The sequence below is a fragment of the Sus scrofa genome, chromosome 14 (genome assembly GCF_000003025.6).
Source record: "Sus scrofa isolate TJ Tabasco breed Duroc chromosome 14, Sscrofa11.1, whole genome shotgun sequence".
Classification (NCBI taxonomy): domain Eukaryota; kingdom Metazoa; phylum Chordata; class Mammalia; order Artiodactyla; family Suidae; genus Sus; species Sus scrofa.
In genome coordinates, this window is record NC_010456.5 from 23,119,457 (window position 1) to 23,143,263 (window position 23,807).

The 23,807-nt window shown below is 51.8% G+C and overlaps 1 protein-coding gene across 2 annotated transcripts in view; it reads left to right on the plus strand.

Annotated features, from left to right (window-relative positions):
- Positions 1–23,807, plus strand: part of GALNT9 (polypeptide N-acetylgalactosaminyltransferase 9) — a 110,383-nt gene that overhangs the window by 1,309 nt on the left and 85,267 nt on the right. The window lies entirely within an intron of this gene.

Sequence of the window (23,807 nt, forward strand, 5' to 3'; positions counted from 1 at the left end):
AAGGATCCTGGGGCTGTTCAAGGCTCCTCTGTAAAGTGTTGTGGACCAGGCATGAGATTGTGAACCTGTGACTTGGGGACAAATAGAGGCAAGGGCCCAGCAGGGGCTTGGCAGGTATTAATTACTTAGATGAACCTTGGGTGGTGGTGCCTGGGAGCCTGGAGTCCTTGGAAGCTTCTACGGGAAGCCCAGCTCCTTGGTGGACTCCTTGTTTCATCCCCAGCAGGTGTGGATCACCCCTAGAGTCAGCGTCGGAGTCAAGGGGGGTCAGGGCCAACGCGCAGCTGGTGGGGGTGGGGGTGGAAAGGAGCGATTTTCCACTTTAGGATGCAGAGGAGCAGAATAAAGCAACTGCTGCTCTCTCAGCTCACTCTGTGCTGAGGTACAAGGAGGAAGGAGGAAAGTTTGTGTTTACCTCATTAGTGGGCTTTTCCCTTCTGTCCTGTGCTATTCTGGGTTCCGCATTGGCAGCCTCAGCAACGCTCCCCAGGAAGCGTCAGTAACAGGCTCTGGCAGGAGGTATCTGGAAGCTGGCTGGCACAGGAGGGGCTTTTCTGCCTGGCCCTATGTGGGGGGCGCCTGGGGGTTTCCTTATGGAAGCCCAGCCGGCCTCTGAGCAGCAGCTCTGAACCTGAGGCTTGATGACACCCAGGATGCAGGAGTTGTCTGCAGCCTTGCCCACCCTGCTCCAGGAGAGCAGAGCATCCTCTGACTTCCCAAGCACCTTCTCGCCATCCCTGAACTCCTGGTTTTCCCCCAGAAGGTACTTTAGGTGGGTTTCATGGCTTTTCTGATCTGTCCTATTCAGCTGAAGCCACGAGGGGAGAAAAGTTTAGTTCAACTGCCACTTGACCATTCCGGCGGTGATTCATCTCCCGGAAGGCAGTGTGCCCTGTAATAGCACACAGCTTTATTGAAGTGTATTTGCCAGGGTGTTATGGTCTGTTTTATGGGGAGAACTGGAGGATTATATAAAAACATTGGCAGCACGTCCGGTTGTGTAACATCATGATGGCCAGCTCAGCACCATGAGCCGTTCTCTCCCTGCCACCCTTCAAGGGGAGAGGGAGCCAGGATTCTCGGAGGCAGAAAAAGCCAGGACCTTCAACCTAGTTTCCTGATGGGAGATGGAGGATGAAGTGTCTGGAGACAGAGGAATGTCAGCCCCACCCCAGCCTCTCCCCTCTCCCTTCTCCTGCCTTCTCCCTCCTCCCTCTCCCTCTCTTCTTTGTTCCTACTTCTCTTCCAGCTGTTTTCTCCTTTCTTTTTTTAAAAATCCTTTCTCCTTCCTCCCTTCACCAAATCTCTTCCACCTCCTCAATTTCCCTCTCTCCTTCTCCTTTTTCTACCCATCCCTTCCTCCAGCTATTCTTCCACCCTCCTCTCTCTCTCTGTGTCTACCCCACCACCCAGTACTCTCATCGATGAGTCTGTCTTGCATCCCTCTCTTAGGCCATGTGCTTGGTCTGTGTCTTACCCAGGGGTCATTCAGTATTTGTCCCTGGCAATGACAAGTGTGCCCCAATCTAACTCCTATCCCAGGTTGGTCCTTAAAGAGAGAATAGTACAGAAGGGGGCTTGACCTTAGTTCATAAGAAGCCATTGGAGGAGTTCCCTGGTGGTGCAGAGGGTTAAGGATCTGGCATTGTCACTGCTGTGGCTCAGGTTTCATCCCTGGCCTGAAAACTTCCAAAGCAAAAATAAAGACAGCAGCAACAACCAAGAAGCTATTGGAAAACAGTGCTCACCCCTTCAAACTGGCATGGATTCCTGTGTTAAAGATGTTGAGGAACAGAAAGGAGGATGCTTCCCAGAGGAGGGAAGCCTTTAAGCGCCCTTTGCACTATTGCCTGTTGTGATTTAGATCCAAGAACTGAAATGAATTCTTGGAAGTGTCTACTGGATATGAATTCAGCTGAGTTTTTTTTGTTTCGTTTTGTTTTCTTAGGGCTGCACCTGCAGCATATGGAAGTCTCCAGGCTAGGGGTCAAATCAGAGCTCCAGCTGCCAGCCTACACCACAGCCACAGCAATGTCAGATCTGAGCCCTGTCTGTGACCTACACTGCAGCTCACTGCAATGCTGGATTCTTAACCCAGTGAGCAAGGCCAGGACTCGAACCTGCATCTTCATGGATACCAGTCGGCTTTGTTACCACTGAGCCACAACAGGAACTCCTCAGCTGAGTTTAGAAAGGAGAGAGAGAAACCCAAGCACAAATGATTTATTACCTATATTTCCTTTGTCTCGGCTGCTTCCTAGATACACCTCTCCTGTCTTCGAGCTGATGAGAAGGAAGGGTTTTCCCCAGCGAGCAGGGTCCAGAAGCAGGACATTCTCCCCTGTTCTCCCCCTACCCTTTCATTAGCTGGTCCAGTCACCTTTACTTGGGATGTCTTGTTGCCCTCGGTCAAGGCTTAACTAAATGGTATGTGTAGATTCAAATTCACAGGACCTGGGGGAAAATACCCTTTAAGGAAATGTGATGTGGTTACGTCCTATATGTGCATGAGAGTTTGCTTCTAAATTCAGTGCTCAAGGCAAGAAAAAAATGTGTATAAAAAAAACCAACCTTCGGAATATCTTAAGTTACACAGCAAGTACAGCATCCCTGGTTCTGTGCCTGTGATTGGCATAGGAAGTCTTATGAAGGTGGCTTTGGCGAACCTCTAAGCTTAATGAGAAGAAGGGAAAGAAAGTCCCATTCAGCTGATTGCATGTTCAAGTCTTTCTGCTTTCTTAGGACCCTTTAGGAATGGAGGCCAAATTGGAAGCTAAGGATGGGATGGGGAGGTTTCAGTTTGGGTGGGTTGGTTGCTTTTGAGGAAGGTAATTTCTAAAATTCATTCATTCATGTGCCATCATTCTAACTTGAGCCTCCCTTAGAGTCAGAGGTCAAAGCCATGGGCCCATTGTATAGATGGAAAAGATGAGGGCCAGAGCAGGATTTACCTGAGGTTGTTTAGAAAGTTACTGGTGGGAGTTCCCATCGTGGCTCAGCAACAATGAACCAGACTATTATCCATGAGGATGTGGGTTCTATCCCTGGCTGTGAGTTAAGGATCCGGCATTGCCATGAACTGTGGTGTAGGTTGCAGTTGTGGCTCAGATGCTTCATTGCTGTGGCTGTGGTGTAGGCTGCAGCTACAGCTACGATTTGATCCCTTACCTGGGAACTTCCATATGCTGCAGGTATAGCCCTAAAAAGCAAAAAAAAAAAAAAAAAAAGAAAAGAAAGAAAGTTAGTTACTGGTGGCATGCTAAAAGCATGCTTGCTTCAGAATGACGTACATTTCTGCATTTAGCAAAAGTTTAAGTTAAGGGGGAGTTCCAGTTGTGGTTCAGTGGGTTATGAGCCCAACTACTATCCATGAGGATGTGGGTTCCATCCCTGGCCTCACTCAGTGGGTTAAGGATCTGGCGTTGCTGCGAGCTGTGGTGTAGGTCGAAGACGTGGCTTGGATCTTGAGTTGCTGTGGCCATGGCATAGGCCTGCAGCTATAGCTCCGATTCAACCCCTAGCCTGGGAACTTCCATATGCCATAGGTGAGACTGAAAAAAAAAGAAAGGTTTAAGTTAAGGGAGTTCCCTGGTTGCTCTACTGGTTAAGGATCCTGCATTGTCACTTTGGTGGCTATGGTTATGGCTGTGGCTCTAATTCACTTTCTGGACCAGGGACTTCCATATGCCACAGATGCAGCCAAGAAAAAGTTTAAGTTAAGATAACAGAAAGTCCATTTGAGGTCTATTAGATGATGGTCTTAGACATCTGGGGGTCTGGCCGCCTCCTGCAGGCTCTGCCAAAGCTACTTCCCCCTTCGTGGGGAAAAGGTATTTGATGACTCTGCTCTCTCTCAAACTAAAGAAATTCATATCGGACTGGTACTGTTTTAACCACATTTGTGCACAATACCTGTCCTATTGTTCCTCTGAGGGTGGGACTTTTTGTCTGTTGTAGTCACTGCTCCAATGCCAGGGGTCTAGGGTGGTACCTGGAATGTAGTTAGTACTCTGCAGGTATTTGTTGGGTGAGCCAGCAAGTGGCTCTTTCTCTAAACAATTGATTGTTTTTGTTTAGAATGAATTTCTTTTGAAAGATAATTGCAAATCACCAGGGTACCCATAAGCAGGAGGTGACTATGCGAATGAATGCAATGAAAGCAAAATCATGCAAAATCATGCTATTTATTTTGGGAGTTCCCATCATGGCACAGCAGAAACATATCAGACTAGTATCCATGAGGATGCAGGTTCAATCCCTCGCCTCGCTCAGTGAGTTAAGGATCCGGCATTGCTGTGAGCTGTGATGTAGGTCACAGACCAGGCTTGGATCCTGAGCTGCTGTGGCTGTGGTGTAGGCCAGCAGCTATAGCTCTGATTTGACCCCTAGCCTCAGAACTTCCATATGCCATGGGTGCAGCTATAAAAAAAAAAAAGCAACCCCCCCAAAAAAACCCTAAATCATGCTATTTAATTCCACTGTGACACAGCTATCACCAGAGGCTCAGAGCCAGAGGCCTGCACTCTCTTTGTTAAAGGGGAGACTCTCAATGGAAAGGGGGATATATTAGCATGAAATCAAGACTTTCTCCTTGAAGAAATCCAGAGATTGAGATGGACTTTACAAGGGAATAAGTCTCATGGTGGGAGTCAATGTCATTCAACATTGTGTCCTTTTTCTGCCAACCAGCCTGTGCAGAGTGGTGGTCCTGCCAGGGTCCTGACCCCACACTTTGGGAAGCCCAGGTCTGCAGAAGAGCCTTGGCCTGAGAGGGCAGTACTGGGAGTGGGGGAGTGGGAGTGGGGGATGGGGAGGTGGGCTGTCTGGTTGCTAAGCAGCGCGTGTACCTGAGGCTGCATCTGCCAGAGTGGGGTCCTAGATTTCGGATCAGGAAGTTGAAATCCTCCCTGTAGTCTAAGCATCTCATTTTTCGTTTTTGTTTTTGCCTGCCCCATAGCATTTGGAGCTCCTGGGGCAAGGATCAGATCCCAGCTGCAGTTGTGATCTAAGCCACAGCTGTAGCAATGCCTGATCCTTAACCCACCATGCCAGGCCCGAGATCGAACCTATGTCACAGTGTTCCCAAGATGCTGCCAACCCCATTGTGCCACAGTGGGAACTCTTTGAGGTTTTATTTATTTATTTATTGCTTTTTAGGACCGCAACCATGCATGTGGAAATTCCCAGGGTAGCGGTCACACTGGAGCTGCAGCTGCCAGCCTGCATCAGAGCCACGGCAACACAGCCTGACCCACTGAACAAGGTCAGGGATCGAACCCTCATCCTCTTGGATACTAGTTGGGTTCGTTACAGCTGAGCCACAATGGGAACTCTCTTTTTATTGTTGTTTTGCTTGAATTTTAATGATAGAAGCCTATTTGATCTGGGATGGGGAGGCCACGGGATCAGGGAAGGGGAAGTGTGGAGAGCGAACATCAGAAGGCCACCCCACGTTTGCCTTGGACCCTGGGCCTACAGAGGGGACAGTGTAGCCATCGTCCCCTTGGTGCTTGCTTTAGGGGCAAGCAGGTATCACAGCTGAGAAGCTGAATTTTGGGAGGCACCTCAAGATGCTCCACCCTCTTTGATCTCTCTGGGTTCAAATGTCACATCAGAGCACAAGCCATGGTGAGCACAGCAAACACCCTCTCACACCTGGGGAAAAGGCAGGATGCCCCATCAATGCTGTCTGAGTGACAAAAGAATGAGTGGGATTGATGGGTGCAGCTTGCAGAAGAGCCTCATGGAGGAGGGAATCTGAGAGCACCAAAAGTTCTGGGCATCTTTGCCTCTGTAGGGTGCCTGTCCCAACCCATCCAGCCCCCCAGAGCCCTGTGTGCCTATAAGGTTCCAGTTCCTCATGAGGGACTTCCAAGCCTCTTCTACGCATAAACCGTTCCATTTTGACTACGTCTAAGATATTCCACTTGCAGGGCATGTGCGTTTCATTAGAAAGCTCTCCCTAGTCCTTGGAAGTTTTATTCCAGAAGTAGCTCCCCGCTGGTTCTGGGGCCTTTCCAGCTCAAGTTCATCAATCTCCATCCTCCTCGAATCTGCTGTATGAGTTAAAACATCCTACATTGCTGATCCCAACAGTCCAAGTCACCGGGGCCAGAAAAAATAGCCGCAGTTTGTTCGAAATTTAATCACAGGTCCTGGCAGGTCTTGCTTCAAAATGGCAGCATTTCATTGGTTGGCAGTTCCCCCCCACCGCGCCCCTGCCCAACCCTGGGTCATTCATTGGCTGGCCTCCACCCTCCCCATCCACCTCCGTCATTCATTGGCTGGCCTTCTCCCCACCCCTGCCCCCCAGCTGTCTCACACCTCCCCAACTGTTGTTGATTTACTATAGAAAGTGAAAAAATAGTTGGTGCTCCCAAACAGAGCCCCAGCCTCTCCACTGGGGTGTTTGACACAAATCGCCTTTTCCGTTCTCCTCCGTTGGAGCCGCCTGCAATTACATTTCACTCACCCTGAGAAGATTAAAAGCGTGTTGGTTTTGCTTTTTTCCCCCTCTTTGCCTGTGCTCTTCTGCCTGCTGGTCTGGCTCTGACCCCATCCGACCACCAGTGAATCAGAACAGCTGAGGCCACTTTGGACACAGAGGTTAGCACTGTGCAGGCCTGGACCTTTGCATCTGGGGGCACAAGGGTGCTTCACCCTGAGATAAACACCCCTCGCATAATTCCCTTGCAGGAAGCAGACCTCACCAGGGCTGCTGCACCCAGAGGCTTGTGTCTGCAAATTCAGTGGGCCCCGCACTTCTAGGAATAATTCATGCAGGTGGTGATCCCCGTCTTGGGAGTGTGCTGGGGCTAAGTGATTGCATTTACAATTCAGCTCAGCAATCTGCATATTTCAAAGGTTTGGCATTATTCTCTGAAAGGACAGTTTATCCTTCTTTGGCTGGAAACTCAATAAAAAATAAGTCTCTGTACATTTCCATATCCGATGTCCCACCGAGGACAAAACCAGATGGGATCCAGGTCTTGGAACAGCTTGGTCAACACCTCCGTTCTGTTCCCCAAAAACATGGGTACCTTTGAAGGAAGGGCAGCCAGGCATTGAAGGAGGGAGAGGCGAGGCCAGTTCATGAAGAGGTAGGTCCTTGGAAAGTCCTCCGAAAGCTGATGCTTTTCCTTTGTCCCTGTGCTATTCACTCCTCATGTGCTCCTGATGCTGAGTCAGGATACAGGAACGAAGGAGGCGCAGATCCCTGCCTCTTAGGGCTGATGTGCAGGGGAGGGAGGCAGGTGACCAATGAGTCATGTGAACAAGGTGACTCCAGACAGGGAGAAAGGCCATGAAAAGGTAGAGTGAGACAGCAGATGGGGAGAAGAGGCCCTGGTTTAGGAGGAGTGTGGCTTGAATAGCTTCCCCACTAATTCATGTCTTCCTGGAACCTCAGCATGTGACCCTGCTTGGAGGTGGGGGTCTTTGCAGATGAGGTTGCACTTGAGTGAGGTGGGCCCTAAATCTAATGACTTTTTTTTTTTTTTTTTGTCGTTTGAGGGCTGCACCTGGGGCACATCAAATTTCCCCCGCTAGGGGTTGAATCGGAGCTGTAGCTGCCGGCCCACACCACTGCTCACTACATCAGATCCTTAATCCCCTGATCGAGGCCAGGGCTCAAACCCACACCCTCATGGATCCTAGTCGGGTTCATTACCACTGAGCCACAATGGGAACTCCCCCAATGACTTTTAAGGACAGTGGTATCCTTATAGGACAAGGAGAGACAGACCCAGAAGGGGAAAGTCAGAGTTGGGGGGCAATGCATTTACAAACCAGGGAGCAGCAGGGCTACCAGCAGTTCAGGAGACTGGAAGGGGCAGGAAGGACCCTCCCCTAGGGCCTCTGGAGGGAGCAGCCTTGACACCCTGAGTTCAGACATCTGACCTCCAGACCATGAAAGGACAAGTGCCTGTGTCCGTGGGGATACTGCTTCAGAGGGTGGTCAGGGGGCTCTGATGATTGACCTGAGATGGGAATGAGCTGTGAGGGCATGGGGAGGGGTATGGGGTCAGGGGAGTGGGCAGAGGGCACGAGTGAAGAGAGATGGAGGAGAAGTCTTCTGTGCAGGAGTGGGGGAGGGTGGTGGTGCGGGCAGGTCCCTAGGGAGGACGTGGGGCTGTGTGCTCAGGGAGGGGGTGATACTTTCGGTGTTCTGCATGCCAGGAATGCTTGGACTCATCTGCAACTGTGGAAATCTGTGCTTCTGTCCAGCTGGTTTGGGTTTTTTACTTTTTATTTTTTGGACACACCCACTGCATGTGGAAGTTCCTGGGCCAGGGATCAAACCCATGCCATAGCAGTGACCTGAGCCACTGCAGCGACAACACCAGAGGCCACAAGGTCACAAGGGACTCACAGCTGTTTTTTTTTTCCCCTTCTTTTTAGGGCTTCACTTGTGGCATATGGAAGTTCCCACCCTAGGGGTCGAATCAGAACTACAGCTGCCAGTCTACACCACAGCTGCAGCAACATGGGGTCCTTAACCCACTGAGCCAGTCTAGGGATTGAACCCATGTTCTCATGGATACTAGTCAGGTTTGTTACTGCTGAGCCACAACGGGAACTCCCCTGGCATTTGATTTTTAAGTAAATGAGCCCAAGTACAATTGTTCTTTAAAATGCTGTCTCAAGCTGTGGCAGTGTGCCAGAGAAATAATGAGATCTGCTAGGTGCCAGGCCTGCCGTGGGTCCTTGCTCCCGACTCCGGTTACCTCTGCGAGCCCAGAGCAGCCTCTCTTCCTCCCTCAGCTCGCTCACCCTGGTTAGAAGTGAAGCTTTGGCTGCAAAGCTGGAGGGGCAGCTGTGCCCAGAGCCAGACATGGGGCTGGTACCAGGGCGAACAGATGTCAGTGGCTCGGATGATGGGAGGAGGTCCTGACCACCCTAATTGTGTGTGGACTGACTTGCTGTGGGCTGGGGGACTCCTGGTTGGAGATGGGGAGGGGCTCAGGCTTGTTCATATATGTAAAAAATGGAAGAGGAGTGAGGAGTTCCCTGGTGGCTAGATGGGTTAAGGATCTGGCGTTGTCACTACTGTGGCATAGTTTCGATGTGATCTCTGGCTAGGGAATTTCCATGTGCTGGAGGCTTGGCAAAAAAAAAGAAAGAAAGAAGAAAAAAGGAAGAAATATCAATGCAAGTTTACCAAGATTGTAGTATATTTTATTTGTTTATTTATTTATTTTTTGTCTTTTTTCTTTTTAAGGCCGCACCCAGGGCATATAGAGGTTCCCAGGCTAGGGGTCTAATCGGAGCTACAACTGCTGGCCTACACCACAGCCACAGCAACTTGGGATCCAAGCTGCATCTGCAACCTACACCACAGCTCACGGCAACGCTGGATCCTTAACCCACTGAGCAAGACCAGGGATCAAACCTGCAACCTCATGGTTCCTAGTTGGATTGTTTCCACTGCGCCACAACAGGAACTCCTGTAGTATATTTTAGATGTTTATATATAACAAGTTAATGCTCTTAACGGGCGGGTGCAATGTGGTCATGCTGTTCACAGGAAGATAATGGAATTCATAGAAATACTGGTTCTCTCAGACACCTCAGTCCAAGAATACAGCACGAGCATAGAGGTGTGTGATGAAGGTCTTCTTTCTGGCCTCTTGCAGGTCAGGAGTCTGATACAAGTCTCTCAGGTATCCTCAGAGAAGGTGCCCTGTAGAAGCTCCAGGAGAATCCGTTTTCTTGCCCTTTCTGGGTGTTCAGCCCTCCTGCCATCTCCAAATTGGCCTCTCTGTGCCATCCTCCCAAAGTCACATCACCCCCACTCTCCTCTCCACTTCCCTCTTCTGCTTTTTTTTTTTTTTTTTTTTTTTTTGGTCTTTTCTAGGGCCACACCTGTGGAGGTTCCCAAGCCAGGGGTCTAATCAGAGCTGTAGCTGCCGGCCTATGCCAGAGCCACAGCAACGCCAGATCCGAGCCACGTCTGTGACCTGCACCACAGCTCACAGCAACGTCGGATCCTTAACCCACTGAGTGAGGCCAGGGATCAAACCCATATCATCATGGTTCCTAGTCGGATTCGTTAACCACTGAGCCACAACAGGAACTCCCTCTCTTCCACTTTTAAGGGCTGTTAAACTGGCCCACCAGGATAATCCAGCTCAGAGTCAGCTGGTGAGCAATTTCTGTTCTCTCTGCAATATAAACTGAGATTCTCTGGGTCTAGGGGGCTGGGATGTGAACACCTTTTTGGGGGGGGTGATTCTGCCAATCACAGTAAGCAAACTGCACAGATGACTGAATACAGATATATGTTAGGGGGCAAATAAAGTTGGAGGGATAAGGTATGTGTGGGGGAGGAAAAGGGCGTGACTTTTAGGTGAAGACTGAAAGAAGGAGGGGCTGTGACAGGCAGAAATCTGGGGAAGAGCTCCAGACCCCTGCAAGTGCAAAGGCCCTGAGGCAGAGCATGCCGTGTGCATTGGAAGAAAACCAGTTGGGGTACCGAGCTGTGCTGGAGGCTCACACTGAAGCACCTCAGCTTAAGCAACAGGGGCTGGCGCAGCAGGTTTCTGGGGAGACCTCCCTCCTGGCTTGCAGATGGTTTCTTCCCTGCGCACATGCATTCCTGGCATCTCTCCCTCTGTAAGGCGTCTCTCCCTCTGTAAGGTCCTACTGTATTAGAGCCCCTCACCCCTCAGGGATCTCATTTAACCTTAATTACCTCCCAGAGGTCATTCTCCAGATACAGTCACATTGGGGATTAGGACTTCAGCCTGCAAATTTTAGGAGGATATCCTTGAGCCCCCAGCTTGAAACCCAGCTTTCTGATCTCACTTAGACCAGGGAGTGGGTGTAGATGGAAAAGAGACAGGTTGGTTGGTCAAGCCCTGAGCCGGGAGACTCTGCCAGAAGATGAGAAGGAGCAGCCTGGAGGGGAGGCGGGGCAGGCCAGTGTCTCATCCTAGGAGTCAGGGGGACCAGCACTGCCCAGTGTCACATGCTGTGAGCACTGAGGGATGACTTCTGGCTCCACAGGGTGACCTGGACAGAATCCATTTAGGTGGGAGAAGGGTGGAATTAGAGGCGGCAAGCATGGGGCCCTGCTGTCGAGAACTGTGGATGGTGGGGCTGGATAATTGTCAGTGGTGGGGCTGCCATGCAATGTGGGGTGTGGAGCAGGAGCAGCATCCTTGGCCTCCACCCACCTGATGCCAGTAGCATCCCCTCCCAGTTGGGACAACCACCAAAGTCTCCACGTATTGCCAAATGTCCTCTGGGGGACCCTCCTCCCTCAGCTGAGGACCAGTAAGAGGAGGTTGGACCTGGAAAGAGGTGGGGCAGGCAGAGGGTGTTATCCTTAGGAATAAGGTGGAAGGTGCTGGTGCCATCCTGGAGCCAGTGAGAGGGTGATCTGCCAGTGGGAGGCAGGGTCAGCACCTCGGACAGCTCCTCCCAGCCCAGGCCAGCATCTGGAGCTGGGGAACAGCAGATGAGCTGGGGTTGGGGATGGAAGCTGGGGTGTTCTTTGCTTCCATTTTCTCAAGGAGGCAGGAAATAAAGTCATCAGCTGAGGTAGAGAAGTGCAAAATCATTTTCCTTCCTCCTCCCTCCCTCCCTCTGTCCTTCCTTCCTTATTTTATTTTATTTTATTTTACTTTTTGTTTTATTTTATTTTTTGGCCACCCTGTGGCTTATGGAGTTCCCAGGCCAGGGATCAGATGTGAGCTGCAGCTTTGACCAATGCCAGATCCTTAACCCACTGTGCCGGGCCAGGGATTGAACCTGCATCCCAGCGCCCCCAAGATGCTGCTGATCCCATTGCGCCACTGCGGGAACTCCATTCCTTTCCTTTAAAAACAGCTATTCAGTGTATTTTTAAAAAGAAAGTATATGTCTGGTTATGTATTATCTACATTCTATGTCAGAATGGGAGGCATTACAGAATGTGTGCTATGAATGGGGACACCAGGTCTGGTGTCCTGAGAACCCCTGGACTGGAAGGTGGAGGTAGATGTTTGGTGGCTACCAGATGTAGACCCTCTTGCAGGGCAGGCAGGAGACTGGGAGAGGGTGCTGAGGGCCTTGTCACCTCCCAGCCCCGAGGGGGCTGGTCTCCTGCCTCTACTCCCTCCCAAGGCCGTTCACCCACAGGTCTTTTCAGGGAACGGGGGGATGTTGAGGCAGGACCCAGCTGGCCAGCTGTGCCTCCTCCTTGGACGTTGAATCTTCTCTGGCATTGTCATATCCGCTGTCCCTTACCTCCACCCTGAAAATGTTGCCGCCTCTTGGAGAGGATTCTCGGAGTGAAGGGCTGCCCTCCTTCCCACTCTGACACTCTCGCAGCCCTCACATGTCTGTGTGAGACCCCAGGACAGGGGTGCTTGGGGCCCCAGCATGGTTCTAGCTGTGGGTTGGCAATCATTCTGAGATGTTTCGTTGTCACTGGATGGTGACAATAACCCAGGTGGACATGCCACGCTGAGACCTGAGATCCGTGACTACATGTGGTGTTCACAGCAGATTGTGCAGGAAAGAATTTCTGCATCCTCGGCTCACCAATGAGTAGACCAGGGCCAAGCCCTCTTGGCCCTCTGACAGTGGGATTTGGACCCAGGCACACTGGCACCAGGGTCCCTGCCCTGGACCGCCTCCCTGGGGAGGCACAGGGAAAACATCAGCTTGGTCAACTCAGTGGTGAGGGCTTATACCTCCTGCCTCCTACAGGAAAAAGACCACTTTTACCTTTAACAGAATCACTTGGTCAAACCAACTCTGTGTGCAACACCCCCATCGGAAACCCAGCCAGCCTTGATTTTATTTCAGAGTAAGAAAATAACAGAAAGTGCCTGGGTTATGCAAGGGACAATTTTCACACTATTTGAGCAGATTGTGGGAAGTGCATTAATATTCTGTGTGCCTGGGCACTTAGCAGCGGACACAGGGAAGCAAACAAGCTGATCATCCTTGGTGGGGGCAGAGCATGGCAGCTGAAATGCGGCTGCAGAGCCAAGAGGCCTGGGTGAGCAGCCCTGCTCCTTGCAGCCTTGGGCAGCTTACTTCACAGCCCAGCTCCTCAGTTTCTTTGCCTGTAAAATGGGATGGGATGGTAATTATCTCTCAGTGTTGCTGTGAGAACGAAGAGGAGCATGAGAGGTTTCAGGGCAATGCCTGGCACATAGTTCTTGCCCGGTAGGAACATCTCAGCTGACCTGGATGGCACTGACTCCCATTTCTGCTTGTCTGCAGTCCCCTGACACTTCCAGCCCATCTCCACCAGACCAGCCCTTGTGCTTCCCCTTCTGCTGCAGCCTTACCCCTGCTGAAGAATGCATGAACCCCAGGCTTCCAGGGAAGCTGGAGAAGGGCAATCAGGAAGCTGGTCTAATCCAATTCACACTTTATTCACAGAACATGATCTGTCGTGCAGAGCGCAGGAAGGTGTGCCCAGAGCTTGGGGCCTGGGTGCCTTTCCCTGAGAATTTATAGCCAGGTAGGAGGGAGGCACCTGCATGGCACCATCTATTCTTTAAGGCAGTGAGTTATCATTGTAGAGAGAGGACCATGTTGATGGTTGTGCAGAAGGTCAGTAGGGCTTGGAAGGGGAGGAGTTTGGAGCTTCCCTTTGGAGTTGGATGGATCTGGGTCCAAACCCCAACTGGGTGACTTTGGCAGGTCAGTTCCTCTCCCCGAGCCGTGCTCTTCCCATCTGTGAAATGGGGAAGTTGATCATCCTTCCATGGTAGGATTTTGAGAAGACTGGACAAGGTAATGCCTGTGAAAGTGCCTGACATAGAGCAGGTGCTCAGAAATGTGAGCAAAGACAATGCAAGGGAAAGAATTGAAATGAAGCAGAATTTAGACTGACGGGTATCATGATGCCCAACACATAACAGTTTCTCAATAAATATTTGTTCACTGGATGGTTTTATGGATGGGTGGGGGGAGGGAGGAAGGATGTTTGCGTGGACAGGTGGATGGGTGGGTAGGGGACCAGTGATGGATGATGGACAGGTGGATGATTGATGGATGGATGAATATGGGAGGAGACCCTATGGAAGGAGCAAAGCTGAGAAAAGGAGGGAGGTGTCTGGACAGGCTGGAGGAGGACCGAAGGCCAGGAAGGTGGGTCGGGCCCCAGGGAACCCTTGTGGAGATGGACAGTTGGACTGGCACAGGTGTGGGGCTGACACATGGCTTTCAGGTGTGCCCCCCTTGGGGCAGAGACACAGAGACTGGGCACTGCCCTGGAAAGGTCCTTCCTAGGGCTGCAGACATCAGAACAGACTCCTGGCACCTGGTGAGGAAGGGACAGTGAGTGCATCCAGACCTCCAGAGAGGCGTCCAGAACTCCAGAGAGCTGTCCAGGGAAGAGACACGTGGTTTTGAGTCCTGCAGAAATCACACGGCCAAGTTCTAGGCCTTCTCCGTCTTCTCGCTTCCAAGGTCCCGCCAGCCACTGGAAGGCCTCCCTGTCCCTGACCTGGGGGCCTTTGGGGTCAGAAGGACCCAAGAAGCAGGGACTGACTGTCTGCAGTCAAGGCCACTTAGACCAGGTATCATCACTCTGCAGCCCACCTCCCTCTGGAAAAACAGCTCTTCCTGGCCCAGGACTCTGCCCCCAGTTGGGGGGCCCTTTAACTGGAGGGGCCTCTGGGGATTCTGGGGAAGCTCCTTGGGTGGGGAGGGGGGCAGTTCCCACAGGTTTCCCACCCGTCTTCCTGGTCTGCCTTCACCCCAGCTTTGTGGAGGAGCCAGGCAGCCACAGGCTATGTTCAGTGAACTTGGAGCCATGGAGGGTGACTCTGAGGGTGCATCCAGGGGTGGGCACGGCTGGTCCGATCTGTCCCGATTCAGCAGCCAGTGCTGCCCACACAGCCTGAGATGCTGGGCCTGGGAGTGGTGGTTCTACAGATTGGAGCCTGTAGCCATCCTCTGCCCCATCAGACCGCCTGGCCCCTAACTGGTCTTCCTTCTGCAGACTCCTGGCTCTTTGTCCCCTCGTCTGCCCTCCGTGTCTGTGGTCGCAAACACCTGCCCATGTCCGGGTGTACCCGCCACCACTCTACCCTTGGATCTCCGCAGAGGCACTTGACAATGGACCCATGACTCTCATGTCTTGGTGGGAGCCACGGGGATGCTAAACATGGGCAGGGGAGACCCACACAGCAAAGAAATACAGACAGCCCCTGTGTCAGGAGATAGCCGACCGTGTGTGTCGCCCAAAGGGCAGAGAACATAGGCCTCATCATCCTGAGTGTCACCCACGCTGTCTGTCAGCCCCACAACATCCCAGGGAGGGGGGCTGTCCCCTTCATGTGCAGGCACACAAAGCCTGGGTATTTTGCCCAAAGCAAGGACGTGGTAAGCGGAGTTTGAATTTTGGTAGCTTGGCTCCAGCCTAGAGCAGAACCAACTCAAATACGTCAGGCTTTATTTGGGGTGGGCTGGGGGAGGGGACAGGGGCTGGACCAGGAACAAGAGGAGAAATTGGACTCTGCCCCCAGTCTGGCAGCTCAGTTCCCTGGGGGAGTGCCATGTGCCCTCCAGCTTTGCACTGCAGGGCTTGGATCTGAGGGCACATACATGGCTGCTACATGTTTAGAAAAGACTTGACTTTGGACTTCCAAGTTGATGCTAGAACGGATTAAGGCTTTGGGGGCTGTTGGGATGGGGTGAATGTATTTTGTGTGAGAGATGGACAGGAATTTGGGGGTTCAGGGGCGGAATGCTGTGTCCCCCAAAATCCTATGTTGAAAGGCTTAACCTCAGTGGGATGGTGTTAGGAAGCAGGGCCTTGAGGACGTGCTTTGGATGGGGAGAGGTCATGAGGGTGGCCCCCGTGATGGGGCGAGTGGCATTGCAAGAGGAGGATGGGATCTCTCTCTCTCTTACTGTGAGCAAGGAAAGACCACTGAGGACTTGGCAGGAAGGCTGCTGTCTACAGGCCAGGGAGGGGGTTCTCATCAGGACCCCAATTGCTGCCTTGATCTGGATGTCCAGCCTCCAGGACCATGAGAAACTAATGTGTGCTGTGATGTCCCTCTGCCAGTGCTACTTGTTACACATCCCAAGCTGACTGAGCCAGGGGACCGGGCTGCAATATTTTCAAGATTTATCAAATACTGTATTAGCCTCCGTGAGAATTTATTTTACAGGTATTGCTGTGTCCTGCAAAATATTCATGACTTCCCAGTTTTAGTAGGGCAGTCCATCTTCCTGCTACTCACAATGCATTATTGATTTGGGTCCCCAGGGACAAGCATGAACTCTTGTCTATCGGTCCTTGTCTGGCAGGTCACTGTCTTTAGGACGAGCTTGCAGGCAGCACCCCAGCTCCAGTTCTGCCTCCTTCAGCTGGAGCCCTGCAGGGGGCCATTCACCCCTTCCTTCATTCATTCACAAGCACTTACTGAGCACCTGCTATGCACTGTGTCCTGGGGCTCCAGTGTGGGCAAGGAGGTCAGCAGGCAGGCCGAGGGAAGGGCCTCGCCCTCTGTGCCTGCCCAGTGGGGCTGCGGGCACAGAGCCAGGCTCACTCTCCAGACCACCCTGGGGACTTGAGTGTGTACTCCAAGGTCTCCTTTCTGTGACCCTCAGAACTGGGATGGCCCATGGGACAAACATTTCCCGGGAGATTCTGCAATCAGGATCGGAGCCAGATGCTGTGGGCCTGGGGAGGCTTCAGGCCCCGGCTACCCTGACCCCCTTGGGCAGCTTCACTCCAAGCCAGGTCACCACCGAAGGGACAGGACATCCAAATATCCCCCATACCTCCTCCCCAGCATCCATCAGGCCCAAATCTGCAGCAGATTGGCACTTATCCCTGCGAGGAGCCAACGGGGGGACTGTTCCATGCCCCACGTTGCTTTACAAAGTGAAAGAGTCAGGAAATCCATTTGGCCAGGTATTTCCCATCATTCCTTATCTCCCATGCTTTGGCCCCATAAATATTCATATTAGTTGAACATGAGTATTATGTATGAAGATTTATCAAATACTATATTAGTCTCTGTGAGAATATATTTTACAGGTATTGCCGTGTCCTGCAAAATATTCATGATTTCCTAGTTTCAGAAGGGCAGTCCGTCTTCCCGCTATTGACAATGTGTTATTGGTTTGGGTCCCCAGGGAATCGTAAAAGACCTGTCTGTAATGAAATTAGCCACTGTGTTTGGAGAGAGTGGATAAAACGGAAGCTGGGAGTGATGCTATCTGCAAAGGCAAACCCGGGGCTCTTGCTTTTATCTCCGCTTTGTAATCATCAAAATGAATAGCCAGCCACGTTCGATCAGCCTAAATTCTCATTGGGGGAGGAAGAGGGAAGCTGGGGCCAGCGGGGGGTTCTGCTCACTGCTCTGGCTACCCGCCCCACACGCCCCCCTCCACCAAGTCGCCCGCCAAGGTTGCCTGCCAGGCACTGGAAGAACACTGCCTGGAGCCCTGCAGGTGACACTGACAAGGGATTTCTCTCCTGCAACCTATGAGATCCTGCTGGCTGCTTAGGAAAGGATGCTGATGGCCTCTTTGATCTGAGGGTAGCACCCTGTTTCTGTCCTCCTGGCCTGTCCTGGTGGCGCTTGCTGTGGATTTGTGCCTCTTTGGAGGCCTGAACAGGCAGGATCTTTCTCTGCTCTTCAGCGGAGCCCCTCCCACCCCTGTTTAAGGCCTGGGCATCCCCAGGCCTCTCGGAGACTGTGTGTTGGTTCATCTGACTTCTGACTTCCTTCCCTCTGTGCCTCCAGGTCCACAGTGTTCAGAACATCCTCTGGGGAAAAGTGAGCCCTAGTCTTGCAGACGCCCGTGGTCCTTGGTGTTGGTCTTAGTCATTTCTTCCCATCTTATCAGGCACTTACTGCTTTTTCATGATTGATGTCGTTAACTGTTGTGTTAAATCTAAAGTTCTTAGTGGTTTGGTGGGGGAGGGGTCAGCCCAACTAGCCTGTCCTGTCCTATCCCCATGGGGACCCACCTCTGGGCTGCCAGCCTTGTGTTCCAGGGGTGACCTGGTGGGCTGGCTGGTGAGGACAACCCACCCCCACCCCTGCTTCCCTTCACTCTGCCTCTTCCTCACAGATTATCTTGTGACCGGCAGTCTCTCCATTTAGGCTGTTTCCTCTTGGAATATTGGCTTAAGTCACGGTGACAGATGGAAATCAGTGACTCAAAGAGAAGCTGGGAGCTTGCAAGCCACACTTCCTTCCAAGTTGAAAAATCACAGCCACCCACATACCCCAGGTTTCTGTGCTGGAAGGAGTGGGTCGGCCAAGTGTGAAATGATTCTCCTGGGGCAGGGGAGATTTGAAGGGTCTCCGAGGGAGCTGGCAGGTACGTCTGCCTCCCTGGAAGCCTCTGGGCCCAGGATGGCCAGCCAAGGTGCTCTGGGTTTGAGGGCCACTTGCCAGAGAAGGCAGCCTGGCCTTTCTGGTTGTAATGTCCTTTATTCCTCACCCTCACCCCCTTGCTTCTCTGGATGGAGAATTCAGAGTCTTGACAAACCTTAAAATAACCTAACTGCACTGTGGTTTGCTTTTCTCACAGAACATGAGATCCAAAGGGCTGGTAGATGTCCTCAAGAGTCCCACCTCACTTGAATTCTAGTTCTCCCCCTGCCCCTTCCTGCTGTGTGGCATTCAACCTCATGGTCACACCATGGCTGCTCCAGCCCCACACATTGAGTCGTAGTTCCAGGTAGGAGAAAGGGAGAAGGACTATAAAAGGAAAAAAACAAAACAAAGATCCACGTATACCAGCTGATCAGTTGCCTTTTAGACACATTTCCCAGAAATTCCACCCAGCAAATTCCATTTGAACCTTTTTTTTTTTGGTCTCTACCTGTAGCATATGGAGATTCCCAGGCTAGGGGTTGAATCGGAGCTATAGCTGCCAGCCTATGCCACAGCCACAGTAACACCAGATCCGAGCCATATCTGCAACCTATACCACAGCTCACAGCAACACCAGATCCTTAACCCACTGAGGGAGGCCAGGGGACGAACCTGAGTCCTCATAGATACTAGTCAGATTCATGTCTGCTGAGCCACGACGAGAACTCCTCCATTTGAATCTTATTGACCAGATCTTGGTCAACACGTCACTCCTAGCTGCAAGGTCCGCCCAGGAAGGTGAGCATTTTAGCCAGAGTCATTTCTATCCCAAACAAACTGTGGTTCTACTAATAAAAAAGATGGAGGGAGCAGATGCTAACCAGACAACCCCAGAGGCTGACACTGTCCCTTATAACTCCTCCTCTTTCCCTCCCCTCTCCTCCCCTCCCTGCTTCTTCTTCCCTTCCTCCCTCCTCCCCTTGTCCTAGAACCTCCTCGTCTTTCCCTCCCTGTCCTTTCTTCCCCGTCCCCTTCCCTCCTCCTCCCCTCCCCCTTCCCTCTTGTGTGAGTTTCCTGGGGCTGCTATAACAAACAACCACAAACAGTACCTTCAAACAACAGGAATTTGTTCTTTCACAGTCTCTTGGAGGCCAGAAGCCTGAAATCAAAGTGTTGGCAGGTTGATTCCTCCCAGAGGCTCTGAGGGAGAACTTGTTCCAGGCCTCTCTCCAGCTTCTAGTGGCTCCTGGCAATCCTTGGCGGTCCTTGGCTGGAGACACCTCACTCCTGTCTCCTTCTCCATGTCCTGTGGCTTCTCCTTCTGTCTGTGTCTCTCTGAGCCCGTTCTACATTATAAGGACACTTTTCCTGGGCTCTGAGACCCACCCTGATCCCAGATGAGCTTATCCAAAATCCTTGCTTTAGTTACATCTGCAAAGACTCTGTTTCCAAATAAGACACATCCACAGGTTCCTGCCGGACAGCACTTAAGGGGCCACCATTCGACCACCACCCCCAACCTCCATCCACCTAAACAAGGGCACAACCTCTTGACCTCCAGGGTGCCCTGCAAAACCCACGGCGGGTGGGAGGGCAGAGCTGACCTGGGATAGCAGGGACATCTGGACTCCAGGGCCAGGACACCTAGGGCACCTGGACTTCCACCCAGGTGGGGGGCTTCCCAGCAGACACTCCTGCTCCCTGACCTCTGCATCTGATGCTCAGTGCTCCACTGTCCCTGGGACTACAGTTGCTGTGGGCTGACTGCAGATGAAAGGGCTTTGACTGCCCAGCCCAGAGCTGCTGGGAAGGGCTGGTGAGAGCAGACCATTCCAAGACCTCAGTCCTGGGGGCCTCCCTACCCCTGCTAGGCTGCTCTGAGGCCATCTGCCTTGGTCCCCTGCCCCCTCCTGAGGCTAGCAGGGCCCCAGGGCAGAGGAGCCAGGGAGCAACCACCAGGACAGAAGATTCCATGCCTGTTACAGCGGAGTCTATCCTATGAATTTCCTGGGGCTGCTGTGACAACTCACTGCGTGCTCGGTGGCTTTGAACAGCATAGATTTATTCTTTCACATTTCTGGGGGTCAGAAGCCCCAAATGGGTTTCCCTGGGCTAAAGGCAGGGTGTGGGCAGGGCTGAGCTCTCTGGAGGCTCCAGGAAAGGATCTTTCCCGCCTCCCCCAGCCTCTTGGAGCCTCAGGCATTCCTTCCTCCTACAAGGCTGAGTCACATGGTCTTATCTCCGTCCCACCCATGTCCCTCTTACCACTTCAGGCAGCGTGTCCATAGGCTCCAATGCTTAGAACCTCATCTCTTTGGGAGCCATTACTTAGCCCACCATGTCTGGCCCAGCTCACAGACAAAGATCTCTTTATTTGTTAACTAGATGCGATTTTTTTCCCCAAAATATGAATGAACTGCTGCTATTTATAGATATGAACCTCTATTGCTGCATTTTCCCCATCAGGTTCCCTTGAACCTGTTAGATCTGGAGCAGTGGCCCCTGCAGGTGAGCTGGGGTGCTCTCCCCTCACCCCAGTCCCCAGCACTCCCTGCTGCCTGCCCCCGACACAGGCTGAGCAACAGTCCCTATGTATCATGAACTGCTGTTGTCATTCTTCTTAGGGTCCATCAAGAGGAAGCATCTAGGGAGTTCCCATCGTGGTGCAGTGGTTAACGAATATGACTAGGAATCATGAGGGTGCAGGTTTGATCCCTGGCCTTGCTCAGTGGGTTAAGGATACAGCATTGCTGTGAGCTCTGGTGTAGGCCGGGGACTAGAGCTCTGATTAGACCCCTAGCTTGGGAACCTCCATATGCCACGGGAGCAGCCCCAGAAATGGCAAACAGACAAAAAATAAAAAATAAATAAAAGAGGAAGTGTCTGGAAGACAGGATTCAGGGATTCCTCCTGGCCATTCCCAGGTCATTCTCTCTCTCTCTCTCTCTCTCTCTCTCTCTCTCTCTCTCTCTCACACACACACACACACACACACACACCTGCTGTTCGGCTCCCAAGCCCGCATCAGTCTCCCTGATGAATAGTGTGTCTAATCCAGCTGTCTCCTCTCTGTGATGTCTTCCAAATTATCTCCTGTGATTAGAGAAGTGTGTTCCCCCAGGTCATGGGAAAGGAACTTCAAATGATCCCATAAAAGTAGAATCGCTGTGAACATTCGGCGGCCTTTCACATAAGCGCGCCATCTCTTCCAATTACAATGGTGATACTGAATTTGAGGGGGAGGGGCCCTTGTGTTCACTCCAATTCTGACAGAAGCCAGTTTTTCCTCTGGAAAGTCAAATCACTGCCTCTGAAACCAAAGGCGCTTCACAAAATGTGTCACCGAGGGCTGTGGGCAGGAGCAGCAGTGCAGAGAATGTTCTGGCAGAAGCGATACCCTGCTGGGCTCTCCATTGGCAGGGGCATGGTGGAGTTTGGATTCGGAAAGGGCCCTTGAGCTGTGCCCACCCCCTTGGAGCCTTTCTCTCCACTCTGACATTGACAGCTTGCTTCCTACAACCCAGGACCCACCTCTGCCCCCTTCACCTGGACCCCAGTACCTGGACCCCTGGGAGAGCCAGCCTCCTACCAGGGCTTTGTGCTGGGGCCTCAGGTGCTGTTCTGCCTTGGCCAGCCCAGTTCCTGTCTACCTGGGCTGGGGCACACCTGAGCAGGTCAACACCTGGGCTGGGCTGAAGAGCACCTGATCGGGCCGTGGCCCTTTGTGTAGACGAAGATGGCCCTCAAACCCCTTGTTCTTGGACTCAAAATATCAGAGGAGGGGGTGGCCTCTCCTGGTTATTAATCCACCTGGGGCCCACCATTATTAATCCACTGGTCTGCTGTTGGCCAGTCACTGTGTCCAGGGGGCTGAAGTATCTGCATGGAACCCTGTGATGGAGAAGACAGGCCATGTGGGTGATGGTTATGGAGAGAGCTAGTCCCTGAAAGAACTACAGAGGGTCTGCTGAGGTGGGGATGGAGGGAGGGAGGGAAGGTGCCAGGTCATCAGTATCCACTGGCCATCTCGCTCCCAGGGAGCCTTCATCCCCTTCCGCCTGGACACTACCACCAGCCCATTGGTCTCAGCACAGGTCCCTCCGAGTCCTCTTCACCTGATGGTTACTGTTCCTGCCTCTTCAGTGGGCTCTGTCTCCAGTAGGCTCAAAGCACACTCCCCTTGAGGCTCTGGGAAACTGCATCTGAACCCCCACCCCTAAGATGTGGAGTCACCTGCCCTGCATCTTCCCGTGAGCCTGGCTGACCTCAGCATGCTGTCCTGGGACTCTTCTTAGGGACAGTGGGTCCCTTGAGGGCAGACGCTGTGCTTGTCCCCTGGTACCTACCCCCAATGGCTGGCACAGCTCTTGGCATTTGAGCTGCTTCATATATATGTGTGTGTGTGTATATATATGTATGTATGTGTGTGTGTGTGTATGTATGTTTTGTTTTGTTTTGTTTTGTTTTTTGTCTTTTTTAGGGCCGCATCTGTGGCATATGAAGGCTCCCAGGCTAGGGGTCGAATCGGAGTTGTTGCTGCTGGCCAACATCAGAGCCACAGCAACGCAGGATCCAAGCCGTGTCTGTAACCTACACTACAGCTCATGGCAATGCTGGATCTTTAACCCACTGAGCAAGGCCAGGGATCGAACCTGCAACCTCATAGTTCCTAGTCGGATTCGATAACCACTGTGCCACAATGGGCACTCCTGCTTCATATATTTTTGATGAATGGATGGAGGAATAAATGATGTAGCCACAAGATGAAATTTTATGTTCATAGCCATAGGAAGTTATGCTTGGAGTTCCTGCTATGGTTCAGTGGGTTATGAACCCAATTAGTATCTGTGAGAAAGAGGGTTCGATCCCTGGCCTCATTCAGTGAGTTAAGGAACCCATGTTGCTGCAAGCTGCAGTATAGGTCACAGATGTGGCACAGATCCGGTGTTGCTGTAGTCCTGATTTGACCCCTAGCCAGGGAACTTCCACATGCCACTCTTTAGAATTCATCCCCAAAAAGAAAAGAAAAAAAAAAAAAAAGTTATGCTTATGCAGACTTTTTAGTGACATAAGAAAATGCTTGGAGTTCCCATCGTGGTGCAGTGGTTAACAAATCTGACTAGGAACCATGAGGTTGTGGGTTCAATCCCTGACCTTGCTCAGTGGGTTAAAGACCCGGTGTGGCTGTGAGCTGTGGTGTGGGTCGCAGAAGCGGCTTGGATCCCGCACTGCTGTGACTCTGGTGTAGGCCGGTGGCTATAGCTCCGATTAGACCCTTAGCCTGGGAACCTCCATAAACCATGGGAGTGGCTCAAGAAAAGGCAAAAAGACAAAAAAAAAAAAAAAAAAAAAAAGAAAATTCTTAAGGAGTTCTCTCTGTGGCACAGTGGGTTAAGGATCTGGCATTGTTGCAGCTGTGGTGTAGGTTGCAATTGCAGCCCAGATTTGATCCCTGGACTAGGAAATTCCATATACCAAGGGTGCAACCAAAAAGAAAAAAGAAAATGCTTA